The following is a 14,018-nucleotide window of genomic DNA, read 5'->3' on the forward strand; positions in this document are numbered from 1 at the left end:
AGTCCTATGCTGATGACTCTGGTGCCTTATAAATGACAGTAGGCACCTATGTTTAAACAACTGAGTTTTGCCCTTACCATCTTCAGTACTGAATCACTCTGGGGTTTAAGCCAGAGTCCTCTCCATCTTTGGCATCAGCATTAAGGTTATTTTGGTCAATATGATTCTTCCTAAGGAACTTTTAATTTCCATTCACATTTTTCTATCTAAATGTCACACAAACACATACATGCACACGCAATATTTCTGTTAATTTTCACAGTTCAGTTCTTTTGATGTTTGAATGTCCACCTATTTACTTTACAGAAAACTATATTAAAATCATTTATCCATAGCAAATAGGTTCTATTGATCATCTGCTAAGATCAGATTCAAACCAGTTACTTTGTATTAAATTGAATATTTGATGCAGTAGAAAAGTGTCAGGAAAGATTGTACTAAGAGTTAAAATTGAGACACCTATGACATGTTCAGGTCTTCCGAACAATTTCATCTCTGTATGCACAGATACTTGCAGACTGGTACTTCTGTAGGGTGATCTGATGAGCAGCCTTTCAGCAGCAGCTCCCTGTGCTATTAGTTGAAACACCAATTCCTGTGTATTTACAATATTGCTCTCTTGAGCTACACAGCCTTTTCTTATCCATTCCTAAGCAACTAAGGGCTAATTTCAGCGTTCCAGTCTCACCAGGTAATAGACATGAAACTTGCTGCTTCTATTCAATACAGTTTCAATTCTTCCAGCTTTTAACCCACATTTCTAGTATTGATAATTGATATTCTGAAGAGCAAAGACTTTCTTTACATTGCAGAAAATCCTGAACTTCATTTGCCCTCTTCCTATCCTGACCTCTTGCTTTTCTAGCTTAATACTAGCCAGCACAGCCCAGGATAATCTCCAAACAATGGTGAATTACAGTAACAGAAAAATTAAATTGAACTAGTTTCAGGGCAAGAGTGAGTCAGCAAAAAGAAAACAAACTTCTGTGAGCATTGTGCAGACTATGACTGATGGCCTGGGGAAATAAAGACTTCCCATTGCTGACATTTAAAAACCAGGTTGGATTAATTTCTGTCATGATGTCTGATCAACATAGGCAGCCTGGTCCAAGGGTAGGAAGTGGATTAAGTGACTTCCTGACATCGTGTTTTCTGTGAATGCCAGTGTCCATGGACTCATTTGACTGGGCAAGATTCCCAGGGTGTTGCCATGACTTCAACACAACAAAGGGGAAAATTATGTGTTAAAACCTCTTCTCAGAGCCTGGAGGTGAATGGTGGATCTCCAGTTCATTCAAGTCAAATTTCGGTGATACTGTGCTCTCCCTTGTATGGATGAGGATCTTAGGCATAAGAGTTTTGTCTTGATTAAAAAAAAAATAAAAAATATTTAGAACATACAACACTGAGAAATGCAGAATTCAAGTGGCTTTGGTAAGAAAGCTCTGGTGTTCCAAAGTAACTAAGAAGATACACGAGGAGCTAACAGCAAACAACATGTTTCCACTCAAGTTAGTAAAACCTGTGCTTCTTTCAAAGCCTGATTACAGCATTCCCTTGCATTTTCCACATTTATTTTCATGAACATGTTTTCCACTGTGTAATCTCTTTCATTTGGTATCAACCTAAAGAGAGGAGAGGAGAGGAGAGGAGAGGAGAGGAGAGGAGAGGAGAGGAGAGGAGAGGAGAGGAGAGGAGAGGAGAGGAGAGGAGAGGAGAGGAGAGGAGAGGAGAGGAGAGGGGAGGGGAGGGGAGGAGAGGAGAGGTGAGGGGAGGGGAGGGGAGGGGAGGGGAGGGGAGGGGAGGGGAGGGGAGGGGAGGGGAGGGGAGGGGAGGGGAGGGGAGGGGAGGGGAGGGGAGGGGAGGGGAGGGGAGGGGAGGGGAGGGGAGGGGAGGGGAGGGGAGGGTGAAAAGGCAATTCTGTCCTAATGAAGCTAAGGCCAGCAGAGCCATCTTCAAAATATGTCACATCTGACCTGGATATGAGCCACTTACCATCAAGTATAGACAGTCAAGTCAGAACACAAACAGTGTTAAATGGCTGCAAACATAATTACTCTCAGCCTTGGCCAACATAGTCTGTCAACGCTGTTATTAATATCACTTCGCCTTCCTTGGCTCTCAGCTGCGTCACCAGGGTCTAGCACATGTAGGGCCATGGCCTGACTTTTGGTGTCTCTGACACTTCTGGGCACACCTCTCAGCAGACCATCAGTTACCTGCCAACACAGAGCTCCCAAAAGTCAATTTTTTGGTCCTCATATCTTCCTCATCTAACCACACGCCACTGGGCAAGTCTCTTCTCATTCGTTCTTTCTTGGCAGCCTGACACTGGTCTTGGGTATTGCAACCCAGGATGGACCAGGAAAAGAGGAATCTTTTTCTGAATTGCATTCATTTTGTGAGTCAGAATTTACATTATAAGGTTTGTAATGCAATTATTGTACTATATTTGTGCTAAATTCTTTATTCATTTGGTTTACTTTAAAATTGTAAACTTAGGACCACGTACTATACATACTGACTCACAGGCACCAAGGATATTTACTCAGTGTTTTTCTGTGTATAGATTCTTCCATCTTAATCACTGTTTCGTTTGGGTATCTTCTAACAACACGTTGAGTACCATGACTAACGCATGTCAAGTCCTGTTTATTCTTGTTGTCAGTTTGGTTTGATTTAATGCAGCTTCAGGCTAATATGCCCACAGCTGTGTTTAGGTTAGAGAAGTAAAGGTTGAAGTGATACAAATTGCTGTTAGAGTAGAAGGCATTGAGGTCTTCCTTACTGCTCCCACACCCTGACTATATGATTCTCAGCCTCAGACAAACCAAGGTGGAAAATTTTGTCTCCTACACAGGGAGGCTAGCTCTTACAGAGGGTCTTTCTTCTTCCTCTGTGGTGGGAAGAGGTTTACCTTGGTTGCTTAGGCATCTATTTACATCTCTGAGAACAAGCAACTTGGAAGGCAAGAACAGAGATCTTGCATTTAACGGTAGTTTATGGAAAGCAAAGCAAAGAACAGACCACGGATATGTGTTCAGAGTGCTCTGTGTTAACCTTGGGGATGTGCACCTTGTATTCTGCACTTCAGGGTATTTCTTATGGGCTGAAGGCTTCACAGGCAAGTACATGGAGTGGATGTAGTCCAGAGGGCAGGAGCAAAGAGAGCTTCATATGTGTCACACCAAACTAAGCTGAATCATAGAATGGTTGTGCCCTTCACCTCATTTCAGTTACAGTTACAGCCTCCTATTCTATGGGAGATATAAGAGAAAGGGATATTCATGTTTACTACTGTGGTTAATATGCAAAAAGTTAGTGGTGGTGAGAAATGTGTAAGCACTCCCATGCCATGACTTGAACTGGCCTGATGTAAACTCATGCATATGCAGCTTTTGCTCTTACTGTTAAGCTGCGGGCCATTCCTGGGAATCTCGTGGCCAAATTTGCATTCATTACATTTTTTGTTCTTTGTTAGTGCCCTCATCCTTGCCAAACAATTCATATTTCTCTGATCAAATCCTCTGCCTGCATTTTCATTCTGATGGCCTTTCAACCTTTATATAGTGAGACAGAAAGACATGAAAAGGCTGTGGATGTTTTCAGAAACGGACTGGTAGTTACAGGCACATCACAAGGAGGAGAAGGAACCATAAAGTTAGAAATGTCAGCAGCAGAACAGCAGCTGTGGCAGTAAGGACTGTTGGTGAACCACAGAGCCTAAGAACAGAAAAGGGACTGAGGACAAAACATGTGTGTCTAAACTTGTGCCAGAGAGAAAAACAAGGAAAATCAGGTAGAAGGATAGAAAACCGAGCATGCTAAAAATAAAAGAGAGCTGAGGTTGACCACACAAAGGGGACAGGGAAGGAGGGTGATTGTGTAAAGTACTAAGATGACCAGCAGATGGTGAAGTTTCAAATAGCTGACTTGTCCGACAAGCCAAGTGTATGCACGCATCAGGTCCCCACAACAACTGAAGAGACATCAAGACCAAATTGACAGAGAGGAAACTGTTTAACGAATCCCCTCAGTTGTGACCAGGGGTGAGCAGGAATAGGTGGGATAAATTTGTGTGTACATTTATAGGCTCATATCTCTGTGCATGGGTTAGCTTTAGGCTGTATCAGTAGTCACGGCTGTAGTTCTGTTTCTGTAACTAAATGCATTTCATACCCTTCAAGACACACTCCACAGCAGCAAACTGTTATTTTCCCATCCCGCCCCCACTTTTCATCGTCCCTCCTGACACAGAAAGTCGGTGCCATCATGTGTTCCCCTTTCTTCTCCAGATCATCTTCAAAGGAGGTGACCAGCGAGTAGGGGGTTGCACAGAAGTACCACCCCTCTCTCTGGCAGCAGTTAAAAGAAAGCACAGAAGCTTCCTGCCACTTAAGAGCAGGAAGCACCAGGATTATCCTTTCCCAACAGCAGGGTCTGACTGAATTGATTTTCCACAAACCTGCCATGCTACTAACAATGTAGATGGGATCTTCTTGAATCCCTGCTCCACCTTGGCACCTGTGCTGATGGCTCTTCTTCCCAGCTCTTCTGATGAACAGAGGAAAACAGAGTAAAAAACTTTAGTGAACTCTAACAGTCTTTTTCCTACCAGGTAACCTTTATAACACAGAGTTTTCAAGGAGATTACGTAAATCACTCTCTTCATACTTTGATGCTGACTGAGCTCCTTTGACAACTGACTATCCTTTTCATTCTTTAATTGTCCAGTACTGGCAGAGTGCTTCTACTTCAGGAGTGGGATTCCCAGGAGCTACATTATCACAGAAAAAAAAAATAAGAGCAATCTTGCCAGCTTTTGTTCTACACATTAAATAATGACCCTTTGAATGAGTCATTTAACCAGACAAATTTTTGAAGAGATTTTCCTTGAGTAGTTTTGTAAGAATGATATTTCTCTATAGGAAGGTCATTCTTTGAAGGAAGAAGGCCCATTCAGAATAATAATAACAATAATAATAATAATATGACCACGGCATTAGTAATTTCTGCATTGGAACATTTGTCAGTAGGTGAACTGGATAACTGTTGTCCACTTCTTCCTGCAGAGCTTTTATTCAGCAGGAGTGACTCTGTACACCCAGCCTTTTTGTTGGATATAATCTGCACATAAATTAGAGTGAGAGAAGCCAAATACATAAGTAGGAGTAAATACAACTTCTGGAAATGAAAACAAAAATAGCATTCTGCTGGAATCCAGGTAAGCTCTGAAGCCTGTTCCTGTTCTTTGTACAACCCCTCATGTGAGTCCAAATATGAAATACATCGCTAAGCATCCCTGCAGCTCTTATTTAGAAAGGTTTAAGCTGCTGGGAGCCCAGATCAGATACAAAGTGCCACATGTTGTCACTTCTGTGTGAACTAGGGTAGGTGCTGATATCTTCTCTCTGATGACCAATGACAGAACCCGAGAGAATGGCAGGAAGATGTGCCAGGGGAGATTCAGGTTGGACATTAGGGAAAGGTTCTTCCCCCAGAGGGTGGTGCAGCACTGGAACAGGCTCCCCAGGGAGGTGTCACGGCCCCAAGCCTGACAGTGTTCAAGAAGAGACTGGACAAGCCCTCAGACACATGGTGTGAACTGTGGGGTTGTCCTGTGCAGGGACAGGAGTTGGACTCGATGACCCTTGTGGGTCCCTTCCAACTCAGGACATTCCATGATTCTGTGACCTTTCAGGTAATGTACTTTTCTCTAAAGATGTGGCAGCATTACAAAAGAAACTTGGAAATACAGTTCTCACTATCTTTGCCACAAGATAAAAAATCACACATCAATACAGTGATGATATAATTTGGCAAATTTCCATAAATACCTACCCGATATAAACCTGGATTTCAGTTTCTGCTAATGCTGCCTTACTGTAGCCAGTAAACAAGTTTGGAGTTTTACTTCAAGCTGACAACTATTACAGGTCATAAAGCAAATTGCTTTGGCCAGGGACATCCTTATCTCCCTAATGGGACATGATGCTAAAAGCATCATTTGCAAAGCATGTTTAGGGTGGACATAATTTGTACAAGTGACAACAAGGGACTGACATAGAGAATAAAAAATATATGTTCTTTAGCAGATTGCAATATAAAAAAGCCCCACACCTAAATTTGGTGGCAGCTGAACAAGTAGGGAGTGAAGCAGAGAGAGACCTATGCTACATTCCTACAGCCGAAGAGGAAACAGTCAAGAGATCAGGGGCTCCCAATTTTGTGGCTTGACCAGTGAACTGTCACAGCCCCCAACACTCGTATAGGGAAGTTTTAGCTGCCATGGCAACTGTTTTTTTCTGGTTGACTGCACTGTGATAAATATTTGATTAAACAGTTTTTATTTATGGCTCTAATCACAAAGGTTTCTTTAGTGAAACAGTTAATTTAAAGGTTTCGCTACCTAATCATGCAGCAACTGGCACAGTTCAGCCCTGCTGTGAATGACTGGCAGCACAATTAAATAATAAGAAGTTACAGAAGACAGAGTGTCAAAGCTGTAAAGGAAGTACAAAAAGGGTGCTCTTTTGGTAGTTAGATGGATGGATGAACCTATGTGAATGATACTTTCTAAAAATTATTTGATGGTAATTTCACAGAAGAGGTTAATTTCAGGTTGAAGAAAGTTTTTTATTCAGCCTGTGAATCTAAGCACTTTACTTTTTTAATCTTAAAATAAATTCAAGACTGAACAAGTAATTTCAAATAGAAGAATCAATACATTTTATTTAACACAAAAAGAATACTTTTCTTTTGCTGTATTTCTCAGTTTGGATTTTTTTCATACAATTCAGTGAATACAGAACAAATTGTCTTGCCAAAATTACTTTTTTCCCATAAAAGACTACTGAACATTTTGCAACATATTTCAAGAAAACTATAATCTGAGGAACCTTCAGAAAACTCTTTGGAAAAATAAATCTATTTGGCATATCTTAAGCCCTGCGTATTCCCTTCCTGGTCTTTTCATGCTGACTCAGCAATATGGTGTTATTCTACCTATCCCCACTTAAATATTAAGTTTAGAATTTGTTAGACCCGAAACTTTTAATTTAGATTTTATTAGGCCTGAACAATCTCTCACTGCATTTCATTTCTCTGGGCCTGCATTTAAATGTATCACTAGTTGGCTTTTTATCAACATCCCCTTTCCGTGACTAGCAGGCATCATTTCTTGGTTCCTCTAGGGCTACAGGTTCACATGTTCTGTTAAAACTGGCTCTAAACCAACATTTCTAAAACTTGTGGTACATGGGGTTCTTTTCTGGGTTAAAACTGGATGGTGCGTGTCAGATATCCCTGACTTACTTACGCTGCTGGGTCTATAGCGCAGCGATCCTGCTCCTCAGCTGTGGGGGCCAGTAGGCTCTTGGCAGGCTCACACGTCATCTTGCAGGAAACCTGTGAATTGCTGCCCTAAGCAGGACCAGAAGCAAAACAAGTGGACTCTGAACAACTGTGGAGAAAATAGAAGGTAAAATGTTGAACAAGATGATGGCTTTTCAAACCAAGAATGTTGTATTTATTACTGGAGTTAGGCAGTATCTGGTTTAAAAGTTTCTGCTCTTGTGATCCAACAAAAGACCATTTTTATCTTCTAGAATCAATGAACTTATAGTCTGAGGACATTAATAAGTGAAGATTTACAATATATACTGTAATTCAACCCTCCTGATTTCATTTATGTTTCTTATTTTTTGCTGGGATATTTTACAAAAGGTACTCAGAATACAATTTTTCTAACGAGTGAAGCAGTGACGAGATTTTTTTTCATAGTTTTTAGTACTTGCTTTTTTACTCTGCACTCTTAAACTTTTTATTTTTCTTTATCTTAATGGTTTCTCTTTTTAAAATTTGGCACACTGTTGGGGTTTTTCCTTTCTTTTCTCTCTTTGAAAATCAGAGGTTTGCTTTGTTCATGTTCTTTTGCATAAAGGCATTATCGGTAGCATCTGTATAGGCACTGGAATAATTAACCTTTTCTTTTTTTATTCTAATCAGATTTTTATTATTACATACATGAGTTTCTGTATTAGTCAGAGAATGCAATCAAGATCGAAAGCCTGCACTGCACATATTCCTACACAAACATAGACACAGCCACTTCCCTGAACAGCTACACACAATTGTCTCCATCCAGTTGATCTCCTGTCCAGCAACAGATCTGACATGTGAAAGACCACAGCAGACAAAAGAAAAATCTTAAATATTTAAACGTGAGTGCATTTTTTGTAAAACAACAAAGAAATAAGAATCCACTTATCCTTACTGTGCTATCATGTAGAACATTATTACCAAATGCCGATTTTAATGGGTACCACAACATCCAAAGTGCCTGTATCACCCTCCCTGTGTGCTCCACATGCACCCGCTGACCATGTCACACAGCTGCCTCATGCCGTTATCTGTCAAGGTCTAACAGCAAAAAGGGAGGTAAAAATCAAGAACCAGCTCTCCAGGCTAACAGCTTTTCCATATTGTCCCCCAAGGGTTTCTCCTGGCAGCCCTGCTGGGGTCACTTATCTGAATCCACTCCTACAGGCACAGCCTGCCCAAATGCTGGTGTGAAGCAGGACCTTTCTGCCTCCCTACCCCTTCCCACAGTGAGCCATGTGCTTCCCTCGATCCCTGACTTTTGCCATGACAGCTAGATGCCCTCTTCTTTTTGGGTGCTCCAGATTCAGAAGAGCTCAGACTACAGAAGGGCAGAAGACGCATCCTTTTGTGGGACAAAGGTAAAGCCAGGAGAAAGGATGACTTTGGGCAGTAAGGCCCATCTCCATCAAGAGGTGTTCACAACCCAATAAAAGCCAGTTGCCAGTGCTGATATCCAGGATAGACCATTTTTATTCTGCTCACAAAGGCTGTGAGCAAATGTAGGCCCTTACAACCAGGACCCAAAGAACAGCAATCTCGTGCTCCCCATAGGGCTCCCAAGGCAGCATAACATGGGGACTGTTGCTCTCAGACCACTGCAGAAAACTCAGAAATTTGGTGTCAGATGGTTGGGCCTTAACTACCAAGGGTCTGAAAGACTCTGCAACATCAGATGAAATCTTCCTGGCTGTACCTTCCACAGAAAACTCCTGAATTAAATGTGCTTTTGCCTCTAGCTTTTACCTCCAGCCAACTCAGCCCAGGCAACTCAGCCAGGTAATGTGGTTAGAACAACACACAACTATCTAATGAGAAATCCCCAAGGATAAAACAAGATATCTAAGCGCCCTGCAGTGCCTCAAGGCCTGTTCCTGTTTTTTGCCCTCATTGCAGGAGTTTGCAGTCTGTTGCAGGCACAGCCCGCTGCCAAAACCAGGCTTTGGTATTCTTCCAGGACAAACCCACAAAGATTTTTTCTCAGACATGGGAGAGCAAAGTTTGTTTTCTGTCAGAGATGGTGCCTTTCCACATTGCCAGCCCTGGCAGGGTGCACACATATCTGAGAGTCCTGGAAAGTCCTTTTCCCTCCCCCAGAGCAAGCGGGCAAGACTGCGGAGGCGGCAGCATCTCTCTCGTCAAAGGAGTGGTGGGATATCCACCCAACACCAGGGCTCAGTACTGGGACCAGTTCTGTTTAATCTCTTTATCAGTGATCTAGATGAGGGGATTGAGTGCACCCTTAGTAAGTTTGCAGATGACACCAAGTTGGGTAGGAGTGTTGATCTGCTGGAGGGTAGGAAGGCCATACAGAGGGATCTGGACCAGCTGGATCATTGGACTGAGGCCAATTGTATGAGGTTTAACAAGGCCAAGTGCCGGATCCTGCACTTGGGTCACAACAACCCCAGGCAGTGCTACAGGCTCGGGGAAGAGTGGCTGGAAAGCTGCCTGGTGGAAAAGGATCTGGGCTTGTTGATTGACAGCCGGCTGAATATGAGCCAGCAGTGTGCCCAGGTGGCCAAAAAGGCCAAGAGCATCCTGGCTTGTATCAAGAATAGTGTGGCCAGCAGGACTAGAGAAGTGATTGTACCACTGTGCTGGGTGCTGGTGAGGCCCCACCTTGAATCCTGTGTTCAGTTTTGGGCCCCTCACTACAAGAAAGGCTTTGAGGTACTGGAGAGAGTGCAGAGAATGGCAATGAAGCTGGTGAGGGGCCTGGAGCACAAGTCTGATGAGGAGCGGCTGAGGGAACTGGGGCTGTTTAGCCTGGAGAAAAGGAGGCTGAGGGGAGACCTTATCACTGTCTGCAACTACCTGAAAGGAGGTTGTAGCATGGAAGGGGTTGGTCTCTTCTCCCAAGTAACAAGTGATAGGACAAGAGGAAATGGCCTCAAGTTGCACCAGGGGAGGTTCAGATTGGATATTAGGAAAAAATTCTTCACAGAAAGGGTTGTCAGGCATTGGAACAGGCTGCCCAGGGAAGTGCTGGAGTCACCATCCCTGGAGGTGTCTAAAAGGCATTTAGACAAGGTTCTTAGGGACATGAGTTAGTGCCAGAATTAGGTTAGGTTATGGTTGGACTCAGTGATCCTGAGGGTCTCTTCCAACTGATTCTAGAATCCATAGATTCTATGATTCTAATGCTGCTCTGCTGGGGATCTCTTTGACAGAGCAACACCACCTCTGTACTAGTAAACTAAGAAGCACCAGGGACACAGTTTTAGGCTATCTAGGTGACACAAAGTGCAGTGAATGGTGTCTCTGCCTTGTGTATCCAGTCTTGCCAGTAACTAGGTAGGAGTAAGACAGCTAGCATGTGGGTCATCTTATGCTGTCTTGGCTCTCAGAAGCGTGGTACTGCTGCAGGTCTTGGAGAAGATGAGGGCAGAGCCAAGCTTTGAGGCCTCTGAGGTGCAGGTTGGTTAGAGGTGATGGGAAAGAACAGCAAAGGCAATGAAATATGGGGAATGTTTGACTTTTCTTTCCCGTGTGTTTCTGTGTACCAGCATTGAACGGTACTGGTGGCTACTGTGGTTCCCATGCTTAGCCACTTGCTTCTGGCTGCAGGAATAAGGGAAAGTGAACCGTGTCCAGATAAACAAAACCTAAGAATATGATATAGTTGTTGCATTGAAAGTGATTTCAGTCTAACAGCAGCATCTGTTACACACCATGGTGAGGTCATTGCTCAGCTCTGCTTCACTGAACTACGTCTGCATCTGAACTGGATAATTTTGTTTTCCATTTTATCTGCTATTGCTTGAGACATTAATATGTTCGTAATAAGCTTAACTGAAGGCATTCCCTGGAGCGGTGTAACAGGGCAGCAGTCTCTGGATTACAGACTGGGAGGGGTATGTATGTGCCCAGGCCCTGTATTAATTCAGATGATGTAATGTAAATATCTGCGTGGCTAAGTCTGTGGGCTTTGCAAACGTGAGCAATGATGGTTGGTGATACTTGCACATTAAGGCAATCCACTTGATATCACTGCAAAACAGTTGCAAAAAAAATCAGTTTGCTCTCTCGGGATTAGGATCTTAGTTCATATCCCCATGAGTGACTACAGAACACTTTGTAAGAAGCAATAAAATTATTAAGTACTATTGTGTTATCCTCAACAGGCCCAATCTGTGGCACATTTGTGGCATGCCTGAATTGAGTACATTAGATTTTTCAACAAAATCACTGTAGCACAGTTTTAAAGAAGAAACTGACTTTTTAAAGGCATTGTTTTATTTGCATTTTAAATGTAGAGTAGTACTGCTGACTATCATTTTAAAGGACTTCATCTATTTGAAACTGCATGGAAATCATGAAATTGAGATTTTAAAGCAGACATCATCTACATGAAGCCCAAGCTGGAGTTCCCAAATACAGGCCAAATCAAACATCTTAGCAAATATGTTAGTTTTGCTCCATCTGAACCCTGAGGTAATAAAAAGGTTTAAGGCTCTCTCCTGGGGAAGATAAAAGCTCTGCTCCTATTCAAACTACTCCAGAATCAGGGGAACTGGTAGACCTGCTGTTCCTTTTTTTTTCTTTGCAGCAAAGAATGGGACTTCTGTTACTTTGAAACATTTGGAAATTAGATTAAAGATTTTGCAGATGATCCAGTCATTAGAGATGCAGGAATTTTTAATTTCTAAAACTGGCCTAGTGACAACGTCTCCCTCAAGACCTTGGTAGAAAGAAGTGGTTTCAGCAGCATGGTCACGCTGCAGGCACCTTTTGGAAGCTGAAGGATACAGAGGCACTGAAGTATTACCACAGGAGAAAAAGCCCAAATCTGCATCCAGAAAGTGAACCCTGCACAGATTGCTTCTGCACTGGATGGCAGCATGTATTGACTTCCTCGCTCATGTGGAAATTATAAAGATGTTGTGTCATTTTTGCCTTAATATCCCCCTGAAGAATCCCGAAAAGTTTTGCACGCTGCAGAATGAGTTTGTGTCCCACTAAGTACTGATATCAATTAGGAGGGGAGAACAAACCAGATGGAAGCTTTTCTGCTTTGCTGATTTTGAGGGATAAAGATAACACAAGTCTAAACTCTCTGCATCAGCCTGTGTTTAGGTGGTCCCTCACACCAAAATTATTCCAGCTTTTTATCCTGTTACACCGGGTATCATCAAATATGCAAGGACTGAAAGATGAGACTAGCTGTTGAGTATCTCCCTATATGACCAAGTCCCTGACTTGCTATACTCCAGGGCCAGGCTCGATGTCTTTTCTGAAATCATGAATCTTGCATTAGCAGCTGTGTGACTGCCTAGGGCAGGAGCTGAAGTGTGTTTCCATCCCATTTGCTCCATAATCCACTGGCTGGTCATGTAGTCTGCAGGATTCACCTGGGGGTTTGGATTTACACAAGTTGAGGAAAGGGCTTCCACTTCTTTGCTGACAGCTTTAATTAATATATTATATCCAGAACTTATTATTGCCTTTTTCAGTTTATTCCTCTTCTCCATCTTTGCTAAGGAAGCCATGAGCCAGTCATCTACACCCCAGTGCAGGTACCAAGCAGAGCGCTGATTCAGGCCTCACTGGAGCACCTCCTGCAACCCTTGATAGCGTGCTCAAACCCAGGAGACAGACGGCATCTTAGACCACCCTTTGGTACTCTCTATTAACAGTCTCAGATACACCATTTGTAGTGCTTACCTCCTCCCTAGTCAATGCATAATAAATTCAGGCATTGCCGACTGGGTGCTGGCTATAGCACAGCCCACGTCCGTTACTGGAACCAATCCTTCATTTTGGATTCATACCAACATAGCATTAATATTTACCTTTTTGTTTCCATACAGCTGTTTCACATTTGCTTTCTTTGTTCTCTCTTACTTCGTATGCATCAAGATATTTTGTTGTTTACTTTGAAGTTCTCTCTGACCCATGAGTCAGTTTGGTTTTTGACATTCCTAACGTTGTCCCATTGCATTCTGGACTACAGATAAGAACTTTAACAGGCTAAAATGGTCTCTGTTACTCACTTTTCCCTGTTCTTCCAGTAGGTTTGAAGATATTTTTTCCCTTTTGTATAGCTGCAGGTTACAGACTTCCTCTACATTTGAGTCCCTAAAGATAAAGCAGCTGATTTTACTAGTAAGTCCTATGAACTCATCACCACTTCTGCTTTCAAAATCAGAGACTTAAGTTGCAAATCTACCTTAATTACTCCTTTTATCTTAAATTGAATCATCTTGTGACCACTTAATTTAAGGTTATGCCCCAGAACCAAATCTTCCATAAAGCACACATTTCAAAACTAAGTTTAAAATTACATCAGTTCCTGATGTTTAAATTACTGTTTGCAGAAGAATCTGACATCTCTCACAGAAATAATGTGTTCTAACGAAACAGGAAGTACATATTTTCAATATGTATCTAGAAAGTTTGTGAGCACAAGGAGGAGTAAAGCAGCTCAGGCAGAACTCATCTCATTTTGAGATGACATCTGTCTATGTCTGCCAAGGTTTTACGTTACAGAAAGGACATGTAGTAAAGAACTGGTAAAGAAACAGGGAGAGCTGACACAACAGCATCAACAAAGAACAGAGACAGGGAGCGAAAGAGGCTAATCAAGAACAGACAGAAATCACAAAGAAATTTGTTGCCAAAACATTGTATCTTTT

At 42.4% G+C, this 14,018-nt stretch overlaps 1 long non-coding RNA gene across 5 annotated transcripts in view; it reads right to left on the reverse strand.

The window, feature by feature from the left end:
* Nucleotides 1–1,886: 1,886 nt before the first annotated feature.
* LOC110361088 (uncharacterized) overlaps nt 1,887–14,018 on the reverse strand; it is a 69,274-nt gene continuing 57,142 nt past the window's right edge. For all 5 annotated transcript variants that reach the window (XR_010471389.1, XR_010471382.1, XR_010471383.1 and 2 more), the window contains 2 exons: nt 7,319–7,462; nt 1,887–4,551 (listed from right to left, as the gene is read on the reverse strand). This is a non-coding gene — a long non-coding RNA (uncharacterized LOC110361088). The remainder of the gene's footprint in view (nt 4,552–7,318; nt 7,463–14,018) is intronic.

This window comes from Columba livia, chromosome 1 (genome assembly GCF_036013475.1).
Source record: "Columba livia isolate bColLiv1 breed racing homer chromosome 1, bColLiv1.pat.W.v2, whole genome shotgun sequence".
Taxonomy (NCBI): domain Eukaryota; kingdom Metazoa; phylum Chordata; class Aves; order Columbiformes; family Columbidae; genus Columba; species Columba livia.